This window comes from Triturus cristatus, chromosome 5_1 (assembly GCF_964204655.1).
Source record: "Triturus cristatus chromosome 5_1, aTriCri1.1, whole genome shotgun sequence".
In the NCBI taxonomy this organism is placed as follows: domain Eukaryota; kingdom Metazoa; phylum Chordata; class Amphibia; order Caudata; family Salamandridae; genus Triturus; species Triturus cristatus.
The window spans coordinates 225,516,050-225,529,549 of record NC_140587.1 but is presented as its reverse complement, the minus strand read 5'-3'; positions in this window follow the sequence as shown (position 1 = coordinate 225,529,549).

The following is a 13,500-nucleotide window of genomic DNA, read 5'->3' as shown; positions in this document are numbered from 1 at the left end:
GCAAATCACTTAATCTCCCCGTGCCGTAGAAAAATGAATGCGCTGTTGTGTATTGTAACCGGCGCTCATGTAAAGTGCGCCAATACCGTCCCGCAATGTCAAACTGCAAAAATTAAATAAGTGCAGCAATGATGTGCTTTGTTGCACCAGAAAGGGGCGGTTAGGTTTGTAGAAAGCATGTGCCCTGAGTGCTAAACTATGAAACTCTTCCAGCGACAGAGGAAGGCCATTCGTCTGCCTACACATGAGAGCAGCACAGGACAACGTCTTGCCCACAGTCCTCGATATGAGGAAATGCGGCATAACTAGATTTACAGTCTACGGTTCAAAGAAGCAGTCGCGACTCGCGGCACTTAATATTCGGGGGGGGGGTCACGCGGGTGTTGGGGTGGGGGTCGCGCGGTTGTTGGAGGGGGGAGGGGGGAGATGTGAAAAGTAACTTACCTGACCGGGTCTACCTCTGCTGCTCGGCCGGGTTCGGGTCTGCCTCTGCTGCTCGGCCGGGTCCTGCGCCGCCTCCCGCGCCGCCTCTGCTGCTTTCAAACACAGGAACAGGCATGCTGCTCCCTCCCCTCCTGTGAAGGCAGCGGTGTGATTGGCGCTGAGCCCCGGGCGGCGCCCAGCCGGGCACCAGTAGGGACGCCATTTTCTCTATGTAGGCTGCATGCAGCCTACATAGAGAAAACGCACATGACGCATGACTGCTTTGGTCGGCCCCCAGGGCCGAACAAGCAGTCTGGGCACTTAGAGTGGTGCAAGCCACTCCTCTCTGACCCGCCCACACGCCCGCCCCAACCAGGCAATCCCTCCCACCCACTCCCTACCAGGCATACCCCTGACATCTGCTTTCTCGCAGCGCGAGAAGCAGGAAATAAAATGGTATTTTAAATACTGTTTTATTTTCTGTTTCTGGCGCAGCAAGAAAGCAGTAGGGCGGCGCCCCAACGCCCTAATGGAGCGGCTGCCACTGTCAGCAGGTGACGTCAGTGAGACCAGGGTCGTGGTGCGGCGTTGCGGCGGTGTTCTCTGCGGTGCCCAGGCTTCAGCGTGGAGCAAGGCGGTGCGGAGTGCGGTGCCCACAGCTTGCGGTGCGAGCAGCGGCTCGGTGGTGGAGTCGGCAGTGGCATCATAGACATCATCGAGTTGCTTTTCTTCTGTCGCAGCACAACATGCACTGTCCCCAGTGCTGAGGGCAGAAGTCTTTGCTGTTCCTGAGACTTCTTGAACAGAGGGCAGGCTCTACCTCATATGACTTAGGGGAAACAATAAATAAGGCTCTATGTTATCTGTACAGACCAGTGGCAAGTGCTCCTGGACTTTCTTCTTACCTAGCTCTGAGCGCTCATTATCTAGTTTCAACATGGATAGAACAAATCCTTTTTTACCTGCTGTTTGGATATATTTACCATTAACTCAGGAGTGCTAAAGTATTCCCCTCTGCCCACTTGTTCTAGCATAAACTTGATGTGCCAAAAGCAGGGAATCTCCTGTGTATGTTCTAGGTTAAGACGATCTACTATTATTGCGCGATTAAGCGTGGGTTGCTCTTCAACCCACACGGAGTGCCACAACATTATTGGGGTTATCTTTGTTCGGTGCATTAGCGGGGTTAAACCTAGTTCCCTATAAAATAAAATGAACTTAGACTGCTAGGAGCCGCCAGGAGATGTCTGAGAAAATGATTTTCTGCTGTCTGGAGGCACGTTAGGTTACCAAGCCCCACACAGAATGACAGCACAACTGCTTGCTTTATAGATGGTAATTAAAGAGTCTAATCATGTGTGGGCCAACTTCCTGGCAAACCTAGACAGTGCCTCCACATTACGATCAAAGGAGCTTTTTATAACATTCATATGGTGACTCCATGTTCCTTTCTAAACAAAAGGTACACCTAGACACGAAAAGGTTGGCACAAACGTTAATTTATTGCTAATAATAAAATAGGTTTTCAATGGGCGGCAAGTCATGCAACAACCTCTACATAAGACTTGGCAGTATTGGTATTTAATCCAAGGTTGTGCATAAAATTGTTGAATCTATTTAAAAGCAATTGCAAGCCCACCCCAGGGCTAGACATTCAGACACAATCAACTGCATAGAGTAATGCTGGCAGATTTTGAGAGCCCACCCTGGGGACATCAGCCTGCCCTCGACCGAGGTGATTTTCAAGGTTGTTACTATAAAGGCGGAATAAAGAGTTCCCCATCTGCACCATATCTCACTCTGCCAGTTACATCTTGGTGCATTTGTGCAAAAAAATAGACCAGTAGTGGGTCTAAGCCCATGGCTAGCATTTTCTGCGAGAGTTTTCCTCTGACCACCCAATCAGAAGCTGATGTTAAATCCATGAATCCCAAATAAAGTGATCCTTTCTTTGCTAGTGTATATTTACTTATGAGCAAGTGTAAGTTGAGACATTGCTCTATCATGCCAAGTCCTCTCCTAAAGCCATATCGGATGTGAGATAGCTTTGCTCTCTCAGTTACCCAGGTTTCAAGTTGGTCCAATATAACCCTGCCCATTATCTTACAAGTGCAGTCGATTAGCGAAATTGGTCAATAGCACTTTGGATCCGTCCTGTCCCCTTTCTTTAAAATCGATACTATTATCACATTGGCCGAAGATGTGTGCGGGCCAACTTGGGCTATACAGATCAAGACGTTAGTTAGGACTGGGGCCCAGAGATCGGGCATAGCCAAAAGAGGTCAGCTGGCACACCATCCGGGCCGGATGCTTTGTTGCTTTTTTAACTTCTTCATAGGTTGGTGGTGCCGAACACCCCACATATGAGTCCGGGCAAAAATCAGTGGACAGGGCGGACCGAGAAGACACCCCCTCACTTCTTTAGACTGCAGAGAAGTGCTCGACCCATCTCTTAGGGGAGACAACAGCATCAATACAGCTATTATGATTCTCCTCAAAGAAGGGGGCATTTACAATATCCCAAAAGAGTGTAGAGTCCTTGTTGGCGTTTGCATCATAAAGTGTCTCCCAGGCCTCTTTTCTAATGGTCAATTTACGGTTAGAACGTGCGTGTTTGTATAGAAGTCGATAGCGATGGACTAATGTATTGTCCCTTGGCGTTTGTTTCAGGGCCATTATAAGGTTAGTGTGAGTCCATGTGCAATTATTTTCAAACCATTTAAATGCTCTTTGGGTTGTCGGTCTCCTGCCCCCCTGCAATGCGGCATTAATGGACCCGGTTATGTCAGCAAAGGCCAAAAGCATACAATTTGGGTTGATGGTAATCTTCAGGCACTCCTCTATTCAAGCCCCATTATTGGACATTATTTGCCCCAGAATTACATCTGGGTTTATAGATGACCATTGCCGTAATATGCCCTTATTATTATGGTGTGATATGGTATGTAATGTTGGTATCTCGCCAGATTTCCTACTCTCAAATGCCACGAGGAGCGAGAGTGTAAAATGATTGCTTAGATATTCCTCTATGACGGAAAAGCGAACTGACTGAGGTTTAAAATAGTTAGAAATAGCAATAAAATCGATGAGGCTGCCTTTACCTCGACCTATAGATGTGATCTGATTTAATACATTCTCCTTAAAAAATTCAATTGTTAAAAAAGAGAATGTTTTGATAGTATGGTGTAAAAATATCTCCACATGAGTTGTGTTCACAATGGCACCTTTCTTCTAAACCCTCAGCCCCCAAGCTGCACACAGTTGTCTGAGTTAGAGGGCACAATTTACTATTGAAATCTCCTCCCCGGAATATGATATAATCAGACATTATGATTCCAAAATGTTCACTTAGGAATTTTCAAGCTTCTCAGCTATTTCAGTATTTGTATACAAAAAGTTGTTGTGATAAAAATTAACAATAGCCAGTATACCATTTGGTTCAAGTGTAATATTATTACACTGAAAGTGAGGATAACAAAGGACTGTCTTAGAAACCTTATTTCCAAAGGTAGTTGCTATTCATGTTAATAATCCCCTTTTGTGGTGCCCACCCAAAGCCTGACCGGCCAGTATGTGGAAAGAGATATAACCATCTAAATGGACAATTCCCTTGACCCAGGTTTCTTGCAAACAGATAACAGTATAACCATTTATTAAATCAAGCTAATCATTATTCCATACTTTACTAGAGAGGCCAGCCACATTCCAACAAGCAAGCAAAAATTGACGGGTCGTTCTTAAATGCCGCCTTGTGCCCAGTTATACAATTTCTGTCACCAGAATTACCAGTGATGTGTTCTGGGCAGCTGTGTTCTCAAAAATCACTAGCCCTGGACTAGGGTTGTTATTTGGAACCACATTGGCACTAAATCCTAAGTTATGCACACTTTTGTAATTGGGCACTTGATAATTTCTGAATTATGTTTCCCAATATTGCTCTTGTGTATGGGGGGACGATTTGTATTATTTATGATATTTAACATGTGTTTATGCACACCTATATTGTCATCTGCCATTGCTAATCTGAGTGCTGCTGGTTTTGAGAGCCTTAAATCATGTGCACATAGTAAATCAATTTGCTCCAGGGGAGAAAAATGGTTAAAACTGGGCACAGAGCGGAGGAGCCTAGCGCTTGACCAAGATGGCCGCGTGAGCCCTGAGCTCCCGCTACCCTCGCGCCCTCCTGCACTTATCCTGTCCTAAATCCTGATTTTCATGCACGGAATCCTGCAGATGAGTCACAGCTGGGGCGACTGACGCTGTCCGGGCGAAGATCGCCCACCGGGGACGGAAGTTGTGCATGGCGGAAGACTGCGGCCTACCTCCGAAGGATGCCAGGGGCTTGCGTTGGCAGGATGCCCGGCCACTAATTGAACAACAGTGGCCCTGGGAGGTGTGAAATGACGGACGGATGCCGCTGCACTTTCACTTTCGCTTTCTCGCCCTTTGTTTGCTCTGGCTTGGGAGCGCTTCACGCATATCTTCCTCTGTCTGGAGGACTTCCACTCGGTCCTGACTGACTGTTGTAGTCCTATTTGACCCTGTTTCCTCTAGCTGCGTGAGGGACGTCCTTTGGCAATTGATTGTCCTGCTGTTCGGGATGTCGACCAAATCGGAGGCGGACAGGTCGAAGTCTAAGACTACCCGGCGGGGAGGCTATACCCAATCCAACAATATGGATCGTTATGCCCAGCAGAAGGGGTCGCCTGGTGGATCGGGACAGTCGCTGGAAGCGCAGAAGGCCGATTCATCCCCTGCCTCGGAGTTATCGCTGCAGGATATCAAAGGGGCGATAGATGGGATGCAATCTTCGATTGGGCGACAGTTCGAGACCCTGGCGCACAAGGTGGACATGATTCTGATTGATGTCAACTTGATTCGCGCGGACCTGGGCAAAACCAATGAGCGGGTCAAGTCCCTGGACCTCAAGACCACTGGTCTCGCGGACGATGTCTCGGAACTTCAGGCTGAGGCTCGTAAGTTACGAACCGCGAGTGACCTCTCCGCCCGCCGGCTCGAGGACTTCGAAGGTCGGGCCCGGCGCAATAATGTGCGCCTTATTGGGGTCCCGGAAACTTCAGAGGATCTCTCCGTGGATTTACTCGTCGAGGATTTGGTGGTGAATCATCTTGCGCCTAAGGGCCTCAGCAAGTTCTTTGCGGTGGAGCGGGCTCACCGAGTGCCTGGAGGACGGCCTAAGGTGGGAGCCCCCCCGAGACCGATTGTAGCCCGGATCTTTAATTTTCGGGATCGAGACGCTATCCTGTAAGCGTCGAGGGTGACAGGCCCGGTCCCTTTTCAGAACGCCTCTGTGAGTTTTTATCCTGACTTCACCCAGATGGTGCAGAAACAGAGGCAGAGTTTCCTGGGGGTGAAGCGGCGGCTCAGGGATATGGACCTGAAGTATGCCATGCTTTTCCCCGCCAGGTTACGTGTGGTGTATGAGGACCGGACCTTCTTCTTCGAATCACCGGACATGGCAGGGGACTGGTTGGATGCGCTCCCTCGGCGGCAGCCCGGCCGGGACAGCGTGGACGGAGCGGAAGGCGACCGTGATGGACAGAAGTGATACCTCCGGTGTTGGCACGTATTGACTCAGCCCCGGACAGTGACTCGCACCTTCATGCAGTAATGGGAGGGCGGCGGGGGGAAGATAGGAGCTCTTTCCTCCCTTGGGGTACTTTTTGTAGATTTGTTTTTGATAGGGCGACAGGCACACTGCAAGTTGGGGGGGCTTTGTAAGCTGACGCAGGGGTGCAGGGAGGGGGGGGGATTTGGGATGTTGGGGTTGTTGTTGGGGGGTGTTTTTTTCTTGCAAGGCGTAGCAATGGTTGTCAGCATTGTCCGATCGTGGTTCTCCGGGGGGGGGGTGGAGGTCTCTTTATGTTCGGGGATGGAGGATAGGGGCTTAAGCATAATCAGCTGGAATGTTAATGGCTTAGGGGATCGTATTAAACGGGGGATAGTCCTGCAATTCTTGAAACGGACCTCGCCAGATGTGGTCCTCCTGCAGGAGACCCATCTTATAGGGAATACGTGTTATGCACTCAACAGAAAGGGCTATAAATTCATTGCTCACTCGGGGTTCTCCTCGGGCTCCAGGGGTGCGGGCATACTTGTTAGAGCTTCCCTACCATTCGAGGTTGATTCCACCATTGCTGATGACAGGGGGCGCTTTGTGGCTGTGGCGGGGAGGTGGGAGGGCAGAGCGTTGGTATTGGTTTCTGTTTATGTCCCTCCTGCCCTGCAGGCCTCCACGTTTGCTGATCTGGGCAAGGTCTTGTTGGAACTCCCCGAAGGGATGCTGGTGGTGGGAGGAGACTTCAATGCGGTTGGTTCTGGAATGCTTGATAGGTGTCCGCCCAGGGACACCGGGGGTGCTCAGAAGTGGCTTCCCGATTTTATAGACACTTTTGGTCTGGTAGACTGTTGGAGGCTACGGCACCCCACTCAGAGACAATATACCTTCCATTCCGGGGCCCACGGGAGTCTCTCTCGGATTGCTTACTTGCTCACTCTGGCTGCGCACGCCTCTTTGGTATCTGAGGCTAGGCACCTGGCACGGGGCATTTCTGATCATTCACCGGTGTGGGCCCGCTTGAATATTGGCCGGGTGGCGGGGGCAGGGTGGCTCCCATTAACCCCTGGTATTTTCGTGACCCCAAGCTGCGCAGTGCGTTGCTGAAGTCAGTTGACCGCTATTTTCAAGAGAATCAGGGTTCAGTTGAATCTGCGGTGTCCTTGTGGGAAGCTTTTAAGACTGTATTGAGGGGGGAGGCCTTTTCCCTGGTAGTGGCCACCAAGCGGCGGAGAGATGCCGAGGTGACGCAAGTAGAGGACGAGATAGCGGCTTTGGAAGTGGCCTTGGAAGAGGATGTTACACCGGCCACACTGCATAATTTGAGCTTGAAGCAACTGGAATATAGGGATCTGGTGACGAACGCTGCTAAGACCCTTCATAGGGAGCAGCAGGGTCGCCTGTATGATGTCGGCGATAAGGCCGGGAAATTGCTGGCGTGGCTGGACAAAAAAGAGCGTGTCAATCGAGTGGTGCCGGAGTTGTCTACGGATGGGGGAGAGGTTGTTACTGACCCTGACGGTATAGTTCAGTGTTTCTCGGACCATTTTCGTACGGTATACACCTCGGTCTCGGATAGGCCGACTGAGGATTCGTGTGACCTGTTGCGGGATATCGCTCTGCCCTGCCTTTCTGCCATTGATAGGGATGACCTCGATGGAGATATAACTGTCGACGAAGTGGCGGGTGCTATCCGCGCGTTGCGCTCCGGTAAGGCTTCGGGCCCAAATGGTTTGCCGGTTGCGCTGTATAAGCTTCATCCGGATAAGTTGGCTCCTCACCTGCGCGCCATGTTCGTGGAGGCGCGGGTGAATGGGTTTCTTCCGCTCGATCAACGGCTGGCGACGATTGTGGTAATACATAAAGACGGTAGGCCCCGTGCCAAGTGTGGCTCTTCTCGGCCGATATCACTTCTCAATGCCGAGCCGAAAATCCTTGCTAAGCTCCTTGCTAACCGCCTGGTCCGGGTGCTTGGCGACTTGATCCACCCGGATCAGTCGGGCTTTATCCCGCACCGTAACACTGCACTGAATCTTAGACGCCTTCATGGTGTGATTGCCAGGACGGGCACGATGCGGGAACCGGCTGTTGTGGCGTCCCTCGATGCCACGATGGCCTTTGATACGGTGGAGTGGGCGTACCTGTGGGCTGTGCTAGCCAAGTTCGGCTTTGGGCCTGGATTTGTGGGCTGGGTGAGGTTGCTCTATGAGGGACCTCTCACCAGCGTCGTGGTGAACGGGCGGGCGTCGGCACCATTCGAGCTCGGGAGAGGCACCCGGCAGGGTTGTCCCCTGTCGCCGTTGTTGTTCGCTCTTGCTCTTGAGCCGCTGGCGGCGTGGATACGATGGCACCCGGACATACGTGGGATTCGCTGGTCGCCTGACCACGAAGACCGTATTTCACTTTACGCCGACGACATTCTGCTATACCTCGCCTCGCCTAAGAAATCTCTGATAGTGGTTTGTGACGTCTTGACTTCTTTTGGTAGAAACTCTGGTCTTGTCATTAATTGGGGGAAGTCATACTTGTATGTCCTGTGTGGAGATGTCCCGCCTGTCCCGCGCAACTGCCCGCTCCAGATAGCCCAGCAGGGCTTTTTGTATTTGGGGATCTATATTTCCATCGATCCCATTTTGCGGTACGAGAAGAACTTGCTCCCTCCCTTGGCGCGTCTGCGGCGGGACGTGGCGGGCTGGCGGCGGTTGCCGCTTTCCCTCCTTGGCCGTGCCGCTCTGTTCAAGATGATGTCTCTTCCCCGTTTCCTCTATGCCCTGCAGAATACTCTTGACTGGGTCCCGGCCAGTTACTTCCGTGAGGTTGAAAGCCACCAGCGCGCGCTATTGTGGGAAGGGCGTCCGCGTATAGCGATTGCTAAGTTGACGCTTCCGCGGTACAACGGGGGTATTGCGCTTCCGGACATCCGACGTTATTACTGGGCCACCCAGTTGAGTGCGATTAACCATGGTGTATATGGTCCGGTGCCGAGCCCTGGCTTCGCCATGGACCGCTGGTTGCTACGTGGGGGTAACTACTCCAGAGCGCTGTATTCGAAGTCGTTAGACTTCACCCTAACGGGGCCCACCAGGGTGGCTGTGCATGTATGGAAGGTTGCGACGGATTCACTGGGCTGGAAGGGTAAGCTTACCCTCGCCACCCCTCTGTTTGACTCCGATATTCTGGGTAAGCTTTGGCATACAAAAGGGTTTGAGAAATGGGACCTGATCGGCATATCCAGGGTTGGAGACCTCTTGGTTAAGGGTAGGATAAAATCATTTGAGGAGCTGCAGAAGGAGTATGAGCTGGGGGGCACGGAGTTCTTCCGATACGCTCAAGTGTTCCACGCCTTGCGGTCAGTTCTTGTAGAAGGGGTGAAGGTGCCTGAGTCTTCTCCGTTAGAGGACCGGATCCTGGATGGCCATATGCCAGAGAGTACGATCTCGCTCATTTATAAGAAACTTATTAATGTTCGGGCAGATCTTCTTCTAGGGTTACGTGCTCAATGGACCAGGGATGGCCTTGAACTAGATGATGAGGATTGGCAGTACGCAGTTTCCTCTCCCAAAGAGGTCGCGATCCCCGCGCGCCTGCGGTTGGTGCAGCTTAAAATACTCCATAGGGTCTACGTGACGGGGCCCAGGCTGGTCCATATGGGTTTTTCTGAGGAGGGCTTATGTAAGAGAGGCTGTGGTATGGTGGGCACCTTCCTACATATTATTTGGGAATGCGGTGCGATTATGGAGTTTTGGAGGCGCATCCACGAGGTGATGGGGGAGGTGACGGGCATCGTCATGCAGCCTGAGGCGCGGTGTTGTCTTCTGAATGTTTGGGGTCCTACTGACCACGACGCGGCACAGACTCAGTGGGTGACCCTGGTTAACATGATTGCCAAGCGCGACATTGCTCGTCTGTGGGGCTCTAATGGGCCTCCTACACTGACAGCATGGATGGAAAACATGGATTGGAGAATGTTTAGGGAGAAGACAGTGTATTGTGCTCGAGGGCGCCCTCGGAAATGGCACTCTGTATGGGGGCGCTGGAACCAGTACAGAGTGGGCATATGCCTGCCCCCGGACCCGGATCCGCCCGAGGAGCAGCTCTCCCCTTAGCTTTCTATCCGGCTTTGAACTTCTTGCTGATATGTGTATGTCTTCTCGAGTCTCTGACTTCACCTCCCTTCCCTTACTACCAACCTGTGCCTGTTAGACGAAATGGGGCTCGCTTCCCCTGATGAGAACCCCTTCTGGTGCTTACAGTACTTATCGCCTTGCTTGTGTTTAGGTTTGGATTTGTGTTTATTTAAAACAGAACCTTCGCTTCTCCTGTCATTGGAATGTTGACGCTAGCATGTGTTGTGTTTTTAAAGCTGCCGTACCTCCGGGTAGTCGGCTGAATAGCTGTGTCACTGATCTTACAGAATAAAGGTTTTTAAAAAAAAAAAAAAAAAAAAAAACTGGGCACAGAGAAGGATTGTAGTTAGTTTATTACAAAGCTAAGAACAGTTGGACATACAGGCACCTCAAGATGAGGGCGTAGAAATACATTGGAACTAGTACAAAGCCAAACCTACAAGTAAAGTTAAGGTGGTGCAGCATGCACAGAATAATCAGTTTGAGGACCAGAATACTGAAGTTAACAGTGAAGACATCAAGATTCCCCTTCATTGGAAGTTCAGGGGTATAAAGCATTAGTCTGTCCCTACACTAAAACTAGTGAGACATCCCTACCTAGCATTTCCCAAAGCAAGATCCGCTAAGGTGTCAGCGTGTGAAGTCTTCCTAAGAAGTCTCTTCATGTTTAGATGGGTCAAATAGCATAAGGCTACAACGCTCGTTCTAAGTAACCCCAGGTGGAGATGCAGTAGTGGCACTATGGGGAGTTCCACGAAGTTGGGAAAAACTCTGTGGAACTCCGCTCCACTCCCCGCCTCCACCCCCTTAAGAAAAAATATTTAAATAAAAATTAAAAAAGAAAAAAACATTTATCTTAGGAGGAGGAGGGCAGCCCGGAGATGCCACAGTAGAGGTAAGTGCCTTTTTTCTTTTTTAATAAAAAAAAAAGAATTTCATTAGGGGTGGAGGCGGGGAGCCTTTTTTTGTTGGAGGGGCTGGCTAACTCCACTGGCTAACTCCGTTTTGCCTAAACTCCGCGTTCTCAGCAGAGGCCGGAGTAGGCAAAACTCCGCACACTCAGCTGGCGGAGCGGAGTTCTCTGCCCGCCCTTAGTTCTTAGCCACTGTCCCTAATTTTGATATATACATCGTACATCATACGTCAAACTCACAGGGAGTATCCCAAGATGCATTTGAGCATCACACCATCCAGTCATGCCACATCCTCCTAGGTGATTTTACACTATGCAACGATGCTCCCAGGCCTTGGCGAGATCACCTTGATTTCCAGTCTTGCTCCAATGAGAAAGTACAAGCGTTCTTTATTATCAGTATCAACGTTCAATGTATCCTCTCCTCCCGAAGCCTAACTCCTAATACTATGACATTATACTAGCTAACAAGGATGAGTTCTCCACCTGAAACAGAAACGTGAGTATGAACAAATTCAACATGCACATGAAGTTCACTAGTAAATCTAATGCAAGATCTTCCAGGGGAAAAATAGAATTCAGACCTACAGAAATGGGTCAACTTAAAAAAACGGCACAAGACCTCATGAAATTACACATATAAAATGAACATTGTTTACTGGGCACATCTAAATAAACACGTTACATAAACACATCAATATTGTGAATATTTGTCAGCGATATGTATGAATTCTGCACTTCAATGATTTCGACTAAACACACATAGATACGTTATTTTTTCCACGTTTACATTGGAAATATTCCTAACACGTCACATTTCACGTTATTACAGTTCATGTTCTATTGTCATAAGTTAATAAAATAAAGGATTACATGTAGGTGTGGACTACCTATGATTACAATGCAGCTCTACAAATGAAAGAGCAAAATTTGCGCTCCAATAAAACAAAAAGTGTCTTTACAGCACTTTGGGCCAGATGTATTGTATTGGATTGTAATTGCATTTATATAGCTCTTACAACCCTTGACGAGGCATCGCAGTGCTTTTTCTGCGAGTGGCACACTACTCCGGAACCCATAAAGGATTAGTGTTGAATTAGTACAGTGAAATATGAAAGTAATTTGAGTGGCGGATAGGTTAGTCAGAGTTTTGGATTCAGAAGGATAGCAGAGGGATAGAAGAGGGAAAAATGTCTGCATTTATATAGCGCTTGTTACACCTGATGGGGTGTTGAAGCACTTTTTACGGTTGTAGCACGCTACTCATTAAGGATTAGTGGTGAATTAGTATAGTGAAATATGAAAGTAATTTGTATGACCATTAAGTTTAGCGAGTCACAAATTGCGCAAAATTACGACTCGCAATTTGCGACTCCCTAAACTTAATGTACAACAGTGGCTCAGACACTGTTTGCGATTCCCAATGGTGTCGTAAATTGCATGCCTCATGAATATTAATGAGGCTGTCGCAATTTGCGACCCAATTGGGAATGGCTAGCCCTCCCAAGGATGGTGGCCTGCTGGGGTCAGCAGACTTCAATGTGTGTGACTGCTTTTTAATAAAGCAGTTTTTTTTAAGCAGCCCGTTTTCTTTAAATGAAAACGGGATGCATTTAAGAAAAAAGAAAAATTAAATTTTTCAGTTTCGTTTTTTAAGGGCAGGCAGTGGTCCCTGGGACCACTGCCTGCCCTTAAAAATATATTATTTGGTCCATTCACAAAGGGCAAGGGGTCCCATGGGGACCCCTCCCAGTTTGAGAATGGTTTACCACCAAGAGTGGTAAATTGCGAGTGTTTTGCAACCGCAACTGCAGTTGCAAAACATTCATACATACAAATACGAGTCACTATTAGGAAGGGACGCCCTTGGCACGCCCCTTCCTAATAGCGAGTCACAAACATCATTTTGCGAATCGGTAAAATTTACCGATTTGCAAAATGAGGTTTGTACATGGCCATGCACTAAATTGCAGTCGCAAACTGACCAATTGCCCGTTTGCAACCACAATTTAGGGTCGTGCATTTGGCCCTTTGTAAATATGGGCAGGGCATTGCGCCACAGGAACGTCGGTAAATGTGATGTTCTGGTGTCAAAACCCCCTTGTAAATATGCCCCATAGTTCTGGGTCAGGCAGTCCAGCTTACAACTCAAAATCTTGAAAACTAGGTGTGTAAAAACCACATGTGCGTAAGGCATACCTCTTTATAGATATATTAGTATTGGTTTGAGTAAGAGTGTGTTTCAGTTAACATGCTAATTGTTATGGAGGCTTTAGACTTCGGAGACATCACTCAACCAGACCGCTCTGACCCATACTCTTGCAGAAATCAAGTTCTGTGATCTAACACAAGTTTTTAAGAAGAATTGAAAAGTCAGTTTCAGAGTGAGAAATGTGTTTGTGGGTACACAAACTATGGGGCATATTATCAAGACAGGCGATAAAATTATTGAAGCTCAG